The sequence below is a fragment of the Otolemur garnettii genome, unplaced genomic scaffold, assembly GCF_000181295.1.
Source record: "Otolemur garnettii isolate 467f Iridium unplaced genomic scaffold, OtoGar3 scaffold00001, whole genome shotgun sequence".
Classification (NCBI taxonomy): domain Eukaryota; kingdom Metazoa; phylum Chordata; class Mammalia; order Primates; family Galagidae; genus Otolemur; species Otolemur garnettii.
The window spans coordinates 5,833,780-5,844,957 of NW_003852396.1; the positions used below are offsets into that span (position 1 = coordinate 5,833,780).

The window sequence follows — 11,178 nt, forward strand, 5'->3', positions numbered from 1 at the left end:
CAATGCCTGGCTATTTTTTGGTTGCAGCCATCATTGTTGTTTGGTGGGCCCGGGCTGGATTTGAACCCGCCACCTTAGGTGTATGTGGCTGGCGCCTTAGCCACTTTAAGACCAGTCTGAGCAAGAGCAAAACCTTTTAGCTTGGTGTCATGACAGGAGCTTGTAGTCCCAGCTACTCTGGAGGCTGAGGCAAGAGGATCAGTTGGGCCCGGGAGTTTATGGTTACTGTGAGCTGTGATGCCACGGCACTCTTCCAAGGATACAGAGTGAGACTCTATCTCAAAAAAAAAAAAAAAAAAAAAAAGACGCTAGTAAACTCAGGGAGATATGAAAATATGGGTGATTTTAGTTGGAAAAAATTAATTCGTATAGAGGAGTGCAGGAAAAAAGTCCACAGAACAGAAAACTTAGAAGCTAGAGTAAGGAGTTTGGACATAGTCTAGCAAGCAGTGGGGCTTTAAGGAATATTTTTGGGTTACCTGATCAGAGGTAGGGAAGCGGGATTATCATTTCCTCAACAGCAGGGCTTTGGTTTGTTTTAGCATTCACAGAACTTAGCAAGACACTGGATGGTTAAATGCATACCAAATGAATGGACTTTACTGACAGTGTTTAGAACAGCTCAGAGAAGACTAGAGGCAGTTCAGGTTAGTTACAATGCTGAGAAGAAGTAATGGTCCTCAGTGATTCACTGTGCTGGTGGAAGTGGAGAGAAAGGGGTTTGAACAAGTGGGGAGTTAGAAGTAGATTTGATGGACCAACTGATTGTATGGACATGGAGGGGGAATGGAGGAAGGGGATGTGGGTGGGATGAACCCGGGGAAGGGGGATGTGTCCCGCTTAGGTTGGCCTGCTTTAGGAGAGCTCACCAAGTGTAGTAATTAACAGTGCAGAACATGAAACTAGTGGATCCTGGATTGGCCTCTCATTAGTTGTGCGACCTTGAGCTTAACACTTAACACTTCTGTGTGTCGCCATCCCCATTAGTAACGTGAGGATAATAACAGTAATAACATGTGATTATTATGGGGCTTAATGAACTAATATTTATAACACTCTTAAACCCAGTGCCTGCCACGTAAAGGGTATGTAATTATTTGTTAAATAAAATGAAGTTACTAGGGAGCTTTTAAAATCTATCCAAATACCAAATGATGAAGGGGATCAAGGTGAGAACCCGAGAGGTTTGGTTTTTAAGCCAGCGAGGTGCTTTCTTCCCAGCTATTGAGGAATTCTTGGTTTAAGAATATTCCCTCTGAGTTTAGTGGTGCATTATTGGTTTTCTATCTGTGGCGTTTCCCATTTCATTTTGGAGATTGTGTTAGAAGTTCCTATATGATTTCTCAGATTTTCCTTTGATAATTTTTGGTCCATAATCCCAACTTTCTAGTACTGCCATAATATTTTTGGTAAGAGTAAATGTGAAATGGCACTAAAAGCCACAAAAAAGTCTTGAGTTTCACAGTCACAGTGGTGGTCCCTAGACAACACCAGGAGTGTGATTATGTCTTCCTTGTCATGAATTTATAAATAGCACTGAATTTTAAAAATGTTATTTATTTTGAGACAGCTTGAACCCATTTCTGGGCTGGAGGTGCAGTGGCATCATCATGGCTCACTGCAGCCTCGAAATCCTGGGCTCAGTGATCCTCCTGCCTCAGCCTCCAGAGCCCCTAAACCATACACACGGGCCACCAAGCCCAGCTCAGTTTTTGATTTTTTTGTAGAGACTGGGTCTCACTGTATTTCCCAGGCTGGTCTCAAATTCCTGGGCGAACACAGTCCTCCTGCCTTGGCCTGCCAAAGTGATAAGATTATAGGCCTGACCCTTAATTTTTTACTTTTTAAACAACATAACTTTTACTCACACTTTAGGACAATCACTGAGGTTATCAGGGAGTTCTGAAGTGGGGAGAGTTGTGGTAGGGTAAGGCTCAAACAATTGAGGACCAAAGTCACCATATGATTTCTTTTTTTTAAATTATTATTATTTTTAACATTTATTTATTTATTTATTATTTTTTGTTGTTGTTGAAGTTTGGCCGGGGCCAGGCTCAAACCCACCCTCAGCATATGGGGCCAACGCCCTACCCCCTGAGCCATAGGTGCCGCCAGATTTCTTTTTTTTTTGAGACAGAGTTTCACTTTGTCAGCCACGGTAGAGTGCTGTGGCATTACAGCTCACAGTAACCTCAAACTCTTGGACTCAAGTGATCTTCTTGTCGCAGCCTCCCAAGTAGCTGGGACTACAGGCACCGCCACAAAGCCTGTGGCTATTTTTAGAGGTAGGGTCTCAGTCTCGCTCAGGCTGGTCTCAAACTCCTGGTCTCAGGCAATCCACCTGCCTCAGCCTCCCAAAGTGCTAGGCTTACAGGCGTGAGCCACTGCGCCTGGCCTCCCCGTATGATTTCTAAGGGGTTTGGAGGCTGCTGTGACCATGTTTGCCTCCTTGCTAGATGAGGTCAGTTGGAGAGCATTATCCTCATCAGAACTCTCGAATGCTCTTTTCTGCCATTTGGAGAGTTACTGAGAGAAAAGAAGGCATCTTTGGATGTCTCTGGAAAGTTTTAAAGAGGCTTTAAGAAGATTAAAGGAACTTTAACTCAAGTCATTCTTTGAAAAGATGGAGAACTTTGTTAAGTGATGTTTATTATAGTGAGTGGATCAGTCTGTGCTAAGTCAAGTCTGTGATATTGCAGAGTCGTGTTTTGGTATTATTTTAATCCATCTCTGCCCTGTAATGGCACATCAGCATTGTGTGTGCGTATTTATAGCTCTATATAGACAAATACTTGGGATTTACAGCACATTTGACTTTTTCCAGTAATTATAAAGGCTTAACATGGTTACTTTTTAACTTTGTCATGTATTTTTGGTTATGTTTTCGTAATTATCTTCATGACCTTTATTTTTTTTGTTAAATCATTGCTGTGTACATTAATGCAATCATGGGGTACAATGTGCTGGTTTTATACACTATTTGAAATATTTTCATCAAACTGATTAACATAGACTTCACCATATTTTCTTAGTTATTGTGTTAAGACATTTATATTCTACACTTAGTAAATTTCACATGTAAGATGCACCATAGGTGTGGTCCCACCAATTGCCCTCCCTCCACCCATCCTCCTCCATCCCCTCCCTCTCCTCTTTCCCTTTCTTCTTGAGTTATATAACTCTTCTTGAGTTATAGTTGGTTTCATAGTAGGGCAATCTTTAGTCTTTAAATATGAATGCAACTATTAATTTCAACATTGGTCCAGTGCAAAAATAAAGTTGATTTTATGATTTCCAGGAAGATATTGCAACAAATGCAAGGACTAGCTATGTTTAAGGAGAAAACAGTTTTTAAAGAAATTATCAGATGTTCATGTGTGTATGTGTGTGTATATTTCTTTATCTCTCTCTCTCTCATACACACACATGTATTTATAGACGAGGTCTCACTCTGTTGCCCAGGCTGGAGTCCAGTGTGATTATAGCTCATTGAAGCCTCAAACTCCTGATCTCAAGTGATCTTCCTTCCTCATCTTGCTGACACCCAGCTAATTTTCCCTTATTTTTTGTAGAGAGAAGTTTCACTGTATTGCTCATGCTGTTTTTGAACTCCTGGCCTCAAGGGATCCTCCTGCCTTGTCCTCCCAAAGTGCTGGGATTATAGGCGTGAGCCACCACACCCAGAATTTTTTCTTTTTAATTAAGTTCTTCCTTTTCCAGCTGTCTTGGGAGACATGAGAAAAAGATCTGATACCGCTTGGAGTAAGGCTTAACAATCTAGTTAGATACTGATTAGGAAACACTGACTTACTGAATGATGATGAACACCTCCTTAAAGGAGCTGGAGAGAGATGAGTATGGACTAGAGAAATCAGACCTCCTGGTGACCAGGACTAGATAGGATTTTGATTTAAAAAAAAGAAAGCATGTAGATTCTAGGCCTTTGCAGATTGGGGAGGTTATCAGTCAAAGGCCTGAGGTGAGCAGGGAGCTTATTGATAAGCAGTGAAGAGATTTGCCTCCCGAAAGTCGCCAAAGGGAAGCAATAGGAAAGTGTGGGTAGAGCGAGGCTTCTTTGTTACAGTTTGGAAAGGCCCTCTGCCTTCTGTACAAGGAAGTGAGTTCTCTTCAGACTGTCAAGTTTCCAAGCCGGTGTGTGTGTGTGTGTGTGGGTGTGTGGGTGTGTGTGTGTGTGTGTGTGGCAGAGGAGCCTGATTTTGGCAGCCTATTCAAAACAAGGAAAGAATCATCCTATTGTTCTGTCAGTGGGAGTGAAACATGGCTGTGAAATGGTGCCTGAATGCCTGGGCAAGCCACCTCCCTCCTTCCCTCCTCACCTCTCCTCTACCCCCCAGCCTCCCTAAAAACCGTAAAAGGAAAAAGTAAAAGAAAAAGAAAACCAAAAAATCAGTGGCCACGCATCTCCCTTTTACCTTCTTTTAACTCAGCTTAGGTATCTTGTTGTTGTTGGGGATTCGTACAAAGAGCAGGTTACGGTGATTGGCTTGTTAGGTACAGAGCTTCGTTATCTTTGCACGGCTTGTTTTCTGCCTCAGACTCTCCTTTGCACCACATTGACATTTCCCTTCCTTCCAGCGTGGTTTGAAACGATACTTTATTATGACAACTGAAACATCTCGAGCAATGTGTGTGTGTATTCATTCTTATTTTACTTCAAACCACATTTCTTTCGTGGTAAATGATGGGCTTGGTCCTAATGACATGAGACTTAAATAATTTCCAGAGCAGGAATCATACTTTTCATTTGCCTTCTTCATTTGTTGAGAATAGTGCTGTGGACAGTGAGAACCCGGTGACTGTCCTTGCAGTCCAGGTACAGTGAGGCTAAGCAGGGACCTGCATTGTTGCATCATATGCCTGGACGGGAATCCTCCTGTGGGACCGAGGTAGGGTCCAGAACTCTGTAGGACGCCATCTGATACTCTTTGAGTTGAGGCTAGATTTTTCACTACTTGTCTGGAGTATAAATATTTTAAATAATTAAGCTCTGAATTAAAATTTGGAATTTCCTCAAAGCATAACCTTAATTCATTCTGAATTCATATACAAATTTTAAAGTGTATCTTTAGAATAAGTTAATTTCTCAGAGTTGTCAACATTTTTTAAAATTTATTGTTATGTCATCAGTACCCACATGAATTTCTGTTGCATTAAGGATGGATTACAGGGGTGGAAATGTCAAGTTTTGACCTATTTTAATAATAGTAATAAATAAAATGGATTAATATTTATTTCAGTGTCATTTAACAAGTCCATCTTCTATCCTATCCTATCCTATACCTATCCCATCCTCATCCCTATCCTATCCCATCTCATTCCTATTCCTATCCCTATTCCATTCCCATCCCTATCCCATCCCTATTCCTATCCCATACCTATTCCTATCCCTATCTTATCCTATCCCTATTCCTATCTCTATCCGTATTCCATTCCCATCCCTATCCTATCCCTATCTCATCCCTATCTCTATCCCATCCCTATCCCATCCCTATCCCTATCCTATCCTATCCCTATCCTATCCCTATCCTATCCTACCTATTCCATCCTATCCTATTCTACCTATCTTACCCTATCCTATCCTAATCAGGGTCTTGCTCTGTCTCCTGGGCAAGAGTGCAGTGGGGTCGTCATAGCTCACAACCACCTCAAACTTCTGGGCTCAAGTAATTCTCCTGTCTCAGCATCCTGAGTAGCTGGGACAAAAGGTGTATGCTACCATACCCTGCTAATTTTTCTATTTTGATACAGATAGAATCTCACTCAGGCTGGTCTTGAGTCCTGACCTCAAGTGATCTCCTGCTTCAGCCTCCTAAAGTGCTAGGCCTGAGCTACCAGGCCAGGGATAATTTGGTTTGTTTTGCTGTAAAACTTACTTAAGCTCCTGTCCTGAGGGCAGCATTCAGCCTGCCTTCTCTTGCTCAGGCCTCTTGAGCCAAGATAGACCAGCTCTTGGCTCCAGAGTGGTCTCTGGGTAGGGATATTTCAGAGCTCTCTTACCAACTAGTATAGGAATCAGTGTGACAATAGATTTTCTTCTTTAGTTGGCTTCCCTCCACCAATTTTATGTGAGTGAGAAACTAAGACCACATGTGGTTCAGCTTATATTACAGAGGCTGTGTCTGATTGAGGCCTGTAGTTCCCCAGTGTCTTAATTGGCCAAAACATCCAAGTCACCAATTTAATCCAAGTATTACTAGAGGGAATATTTTCTTTGGAGAGCTCTGCAAGCTCTGAACTAAGCTACAACCAGTGAAGTCTGTGATAGTTTTCTAACTAGAAAAAGCTTCTACTTTATTAACCCTTAATTCATGTGTCTTACAGACTGTTAATATAAAATACCGAGATTATTAGGTTATCAAACACAAACTATTTTTTATTTGTGTTGATAATGAATGTCCTTCTTGGAGAGAAGCGCTCATTTCGCATTATGATGAGATCATTAGTCAAACAAGAAGTTGCCTCTTAAGCAATTGTTTTCCTGTAAAACCACACCTATATTTAACGGCTGTATCATTACTGAGGACATTTGAGAAGAACGTGCTATTTTGACAGAGGTTTCATGAGTAAAATTCTAAATCAACGATTTTCAGTCAAGTAAAACAACTGAAAAAATAAAGGACATAATTTGGCCATGAATTCAACCAGTAGTTTATTAGAATTAGTAGAGTGTTATTAAGACAGTATTTGTGCTTTTGCAAACTCAGCATGTCTGAAGGCAAATGCACACCCCACCCACAGTGGGGCCGGGGGAGATGGAGGAGCTTCAGAGCCTTTGGAAGTGAAGCCATAGGAATGTGTGTGAGAGATTTCCCAGGATAGGATAGAGTTAGGATTCTGCAGCTAGGTGGCCACACCTTTTCTGCACATGCTTACATAGATTGTGTGGTCTGCCCTTGATTTTTTTTTTTTTTTCAAGTTAAAGTTTAATGATGCTTACTCTAAGGTTACCTTCACTGTTTTTAACTTGGAGATTACTAATGATTCAGTCCTTTCCACTAGAAGGGGGATGACAAGAAAGGTCAAGAGACACAGTTGAGGAATAAGAAAGGATAGAAAGTCATTAAAATTTCAGAGGTTTGGTGCACAAAGATCATGGTACCAGCTGCTGCCACAGAGTCCTGAATACAGATCTAGGTGCACATGAATTCATCAACTTCAATGTCTAGTTACATGTGTGATGGTGACTTTTTTGACAAGATCCTTATGAGCTGGGAAGTTCAGCTTAGCGTAGTGAAAAGAATATAGGGCTTACCTTACTCTAGCTGTGAGACTTTCCCTAATCAACTACAGGAGTAGTAAATGATTAAATTTACCACAGATGACAGATTTAATCTTAAGGTCCATGCTCTGATAATTTAAGGTCCATGCTTTAATAATTTACCTCTCCTTCGTAAGTGATGTATGAACTTATGTCTATGAATGGTTAGCATGTGAGAAGTTTTGAATAACTTTTATCTTCCCTACTACACATTTTGCCTTGTTTTGTTGTCATTGCTTACTTGTTCATTTTCCATTCTAGGCTCCAGGCTCCTTGAAGCTGTATCACTTCCCACAGAATCCTTAGGCTATAGCACAGCTGGACTCAGTAATTATTATGAGTGAATGTTTGTATAAATAAACTAAGAGACAAAGGGAAATGCTTAATAGAATTGGGAGTATTGTACATTAATCACAAGAAATACCACTGTAACTGTGAAAATAATAGTAAAGGAAGTTCTTGCTAGAAAAATTTTGGAGCATTGTTTTTATGAGTTAAATTAAGAATAGTTCATAGAAAATGCAATACCTTTAATTAATCAACTGGCATAGACTACCCATTCACATTTAATAACTAAGTAGTGGAGGCTCAGTGCCCATAGCATAGTGGTTAGGGTGCCAACCACATACACCGAGGGTGGCAGGTTCGAACCTGACCGGGCCAGCTAAACAACAATGGCAACTGCAACAACAACAACAAAATAGCTGGGCGTTGTAGTGGATGCCTGTAGTCCCAGCTACTTGGAAGGCTGAGGCAAGAGAATCTCTTAAGCCCGAGAGTTTGAGGTTGCTGTGAGCCATGATGCCACAGCACTCTACAAGGGCAACATAGTGAGACTCTGTCTCAAAATAAAAAAAAATTACGTAGCGTAAACTCTTTGAGGTTGCACGATCGTGTTGTGGTCCTATTATGTTCTTTGCTTCTCACACTGTGCCTTGTTTCTCATTCAGCTGGCTGTTATTTCTGATATAAATACATTGTTTATGAGAAGCGGTCATACCCATTTAATAATATAAAGAGTTAACATAACTGATTTAATAGCACAGCTGAAAATTTCCCATTTAGTATTAGGAAAATGTTAACTCTGAAGCCTTGGCATTAAAGTGTTGTTTATCAGCTATCTGAAGAAAAACAGCATTTTCATTACGCTGGAAATAGCCTGTGACATTGCTTTAGTACCTAATTTGTAGGTAAGGAATCCTTGGCTGGTGTTTTCCCCAGGAGAGGAAGCGGGAGTGGGGAGCTCTCCCCTCTGAGTCCGAGACTGCGCCTGCAGCCCCCCGCATGGACGAGAGGAGGCGCTGTGGGTCATTGGCAGCGCTGCCCAGGGTCCTTCTGTTTTGCCTTCTTCCCTTGCAGCCTCTGCCAGTGTGCATGTGTTCAATTTAGGCAGCTATGTTTGAAAACATGGTCTTTTGTGTTTGTTTATTTGCTTTGAAATGCTCATCATTGCTCGAGAGCTCTGCTCGTGAGGAGAACCTCGCGGTGGCTGTCAGGTGTCCCGTTCGCTGGAGTTTCTGATCTGTCCCTTAGAAGCTCATGTCCAGGGTCCACGAGACCAGGCGGCGGATGAAGCACTGTTTATTTTAGCTGATGAAATGCTCTTTTTTTCCTTCTTCCTTCCCATTCTGAGAGCATGACATTGAAGGAATCCACCTAACATTTATGCCAGGGTTTTAATGATTTCTGGGCAAAGCATTTTAAGAAAATATTTTTGTGGCTTGGTGTAGAATACATCGTATAATTTCCTGCTGGGGAAAACACATGAATCAGGTGGTTATTGGACGCATATGTTATTCATTTTGCGGCCTTTCTGTAGTTTGATTTTTACATTCTAGCCTGACTACCCTGCGACTCAGGATGCTTCCGAATGAGCGCTCTCCCGTCCCACTCACCTAGCTCTCAACTACGGAGGTGTGTACTCTAGGTATTTAAATTAACCTTGATGTTGTTGTAGGACAATATTATTGGAAAATTAATTGATAGTGACTGAATCACTTACTGTATTTCAAGACCAAGTAGATAAGACTTTGGATAATTTCTGTCCTTCACTGGTGTATATGATTGAGAATTTAATACCATTGCATTTTAGATAAACCTTACCAGCCTTTGAATAGTAATGAAATTAACAGTAGTAGCTCATGTTTTATTGGCCTACTGCGCCAATCTTTTGATCGTAAGGTTTATCTTGTAATTTTGGAGACTCCTCAGGAATTCTTCCTGTTGGTATCCAGACTGTGCAATTCTGTTTCCCAGCTGGGAAAAATAATTTGCCATTGGTGTCCTATACAGAAGTGTATTGCCAGATCAAGATCAAGCTACATTTTTTTTTTTTTTTTTTTGAGATAGAGCCTCACTCTGTCATCCTGGGTAGAGTGCTGTGGTGTTTTCACAGCTCACAGCAACCTCAAACTCCTAAACTCCAGCTCACCTCAGCCTCCCAAGTAGCCGGGATTATAGTCACCCACCATGTGTCTGGCTAGTTTTTCTATTTTTCATAGACACAGGCTTTCACTCTTGCTAAGGCTGATCTCGAACTCCTGAGCTCAAGAAATCTACTTGCCTTGGCCCCCCAGAGTGCTAGAATTATAGGCGTGAGCCACTGGCCCAAGCCTGGAAATTGAATTTTGTTGTTGTTGAGACAGAGCCTCAAGCTGTCCCCCTGGGTAGAGTGCTGTGGCATTACAGCTCACAGCAACCTCCAACTCCTGGGCTCAAGCGAGTCTCCTGCCTCCGCCTCCCAAGTAGCTGGGACCACAGGCGCCTGCCACAACACCCGGCTATTTTTTGGTTGCAGCCGTCATTGTTGTTTTGGCGGGTCCGGGCTGGGGATTCGAACCCGCCACCTTAGGTGTACGTGGCTGGCGCCTTAGCCGGTTGAGCTATAGGCGCCGAGCCCAAGCTATAGATTTTTAAAGGAAGTTTTAAAGGCTAATTATACATTCTTATATTTTATATAGATTTTTAAAAAGGTGGGCATGGGGAGAGGATTTGTGAGAATGATTCTGTGGCTGAGCTTTGCTGTGAGTCATCTCTCTGTGGAGTGTTGGGCCCTCAGTGGAACAACTTGCAGAGAGTGGGGATATGACTTTTCTGTTATGAGGGTCTAGGGGTCTAGTGCCCAGTGCATCCATAGCAAGCTGATGTCATAGACCAGACTGTGACACACAGGAAAGCTTCTAGGGAGGGGCTGCATTCCAATTGATGGTACGTGGAAAGGGTGTGAGTCTCCTGATGCGTGGAAGTGTTCCCCAGGGGGCGTTTCCTAATAGGATGGTGTCAAGAGGGTCGGGAACCTCACCTGTTAGAGGCTGTGGGTGCATCACTGGTAGGGAAGCCTGGGGGCCAGAGTAGTTAGCCATAGGAGGGGCCCCTTAGAGAAGGGAGTCTCTCAAAACACTTGAAAATAATTGGTTATGGAATTGGTTCTAGCCATCTCCTTGGGAGCAGAACAAAAATCTTTAAGTATCAAGCAAAAAGGACAAGCACAGAACTCCACAGTGACATCAGACAGAAGAAAGTGAAAAAAGAGGCTTGTGGAAGAGAGAAAGAAGCAGCTGGAGTCCACCCTTCACAAGACGGGGGTCGGACCCTGGGTCGAGTGGCTAGAGTCCACCTTCCACCAGACGGGGGTCGGACCCTGGGTCAAGTGGCTGGAGTCCACCCTCCACCAGATGCGGGGTGGACCCTGGGTCGAGTGGCTGGAGTCCACCCTCTACCAGATGCGGGTCGGACCCTGGGTTGAGTGGCTGGAGTCCACCCTCCACCAGATGGGGGTCGGACCCTGGGTCGAGTGGCTGGAGTCCACCCTCCACCAGGTGGGGGGCAGACCCTGGGTCGAGTGGCTGGAGTCCACCTTCCACAAGACAGGGGTCGGACCCTGGGTCAAGTGGCTGGAG

The 11,178-nt window shown here is 42.8% G+C and overlaps 1 protein-coding gene across 1 annotated transcript in view; it reads left to right on the forward strand.

Moving 5' to 3' along the window:
• The window catches only part of ARHGAP42 (Rho GTPase activating protein 42), a 325,063-nt gene that overhangs the window by 130,937 nt on the left and 182,948 nt on the right, over nt 1–11,178 (forward strand). The window lies entirely within an intron of this gene.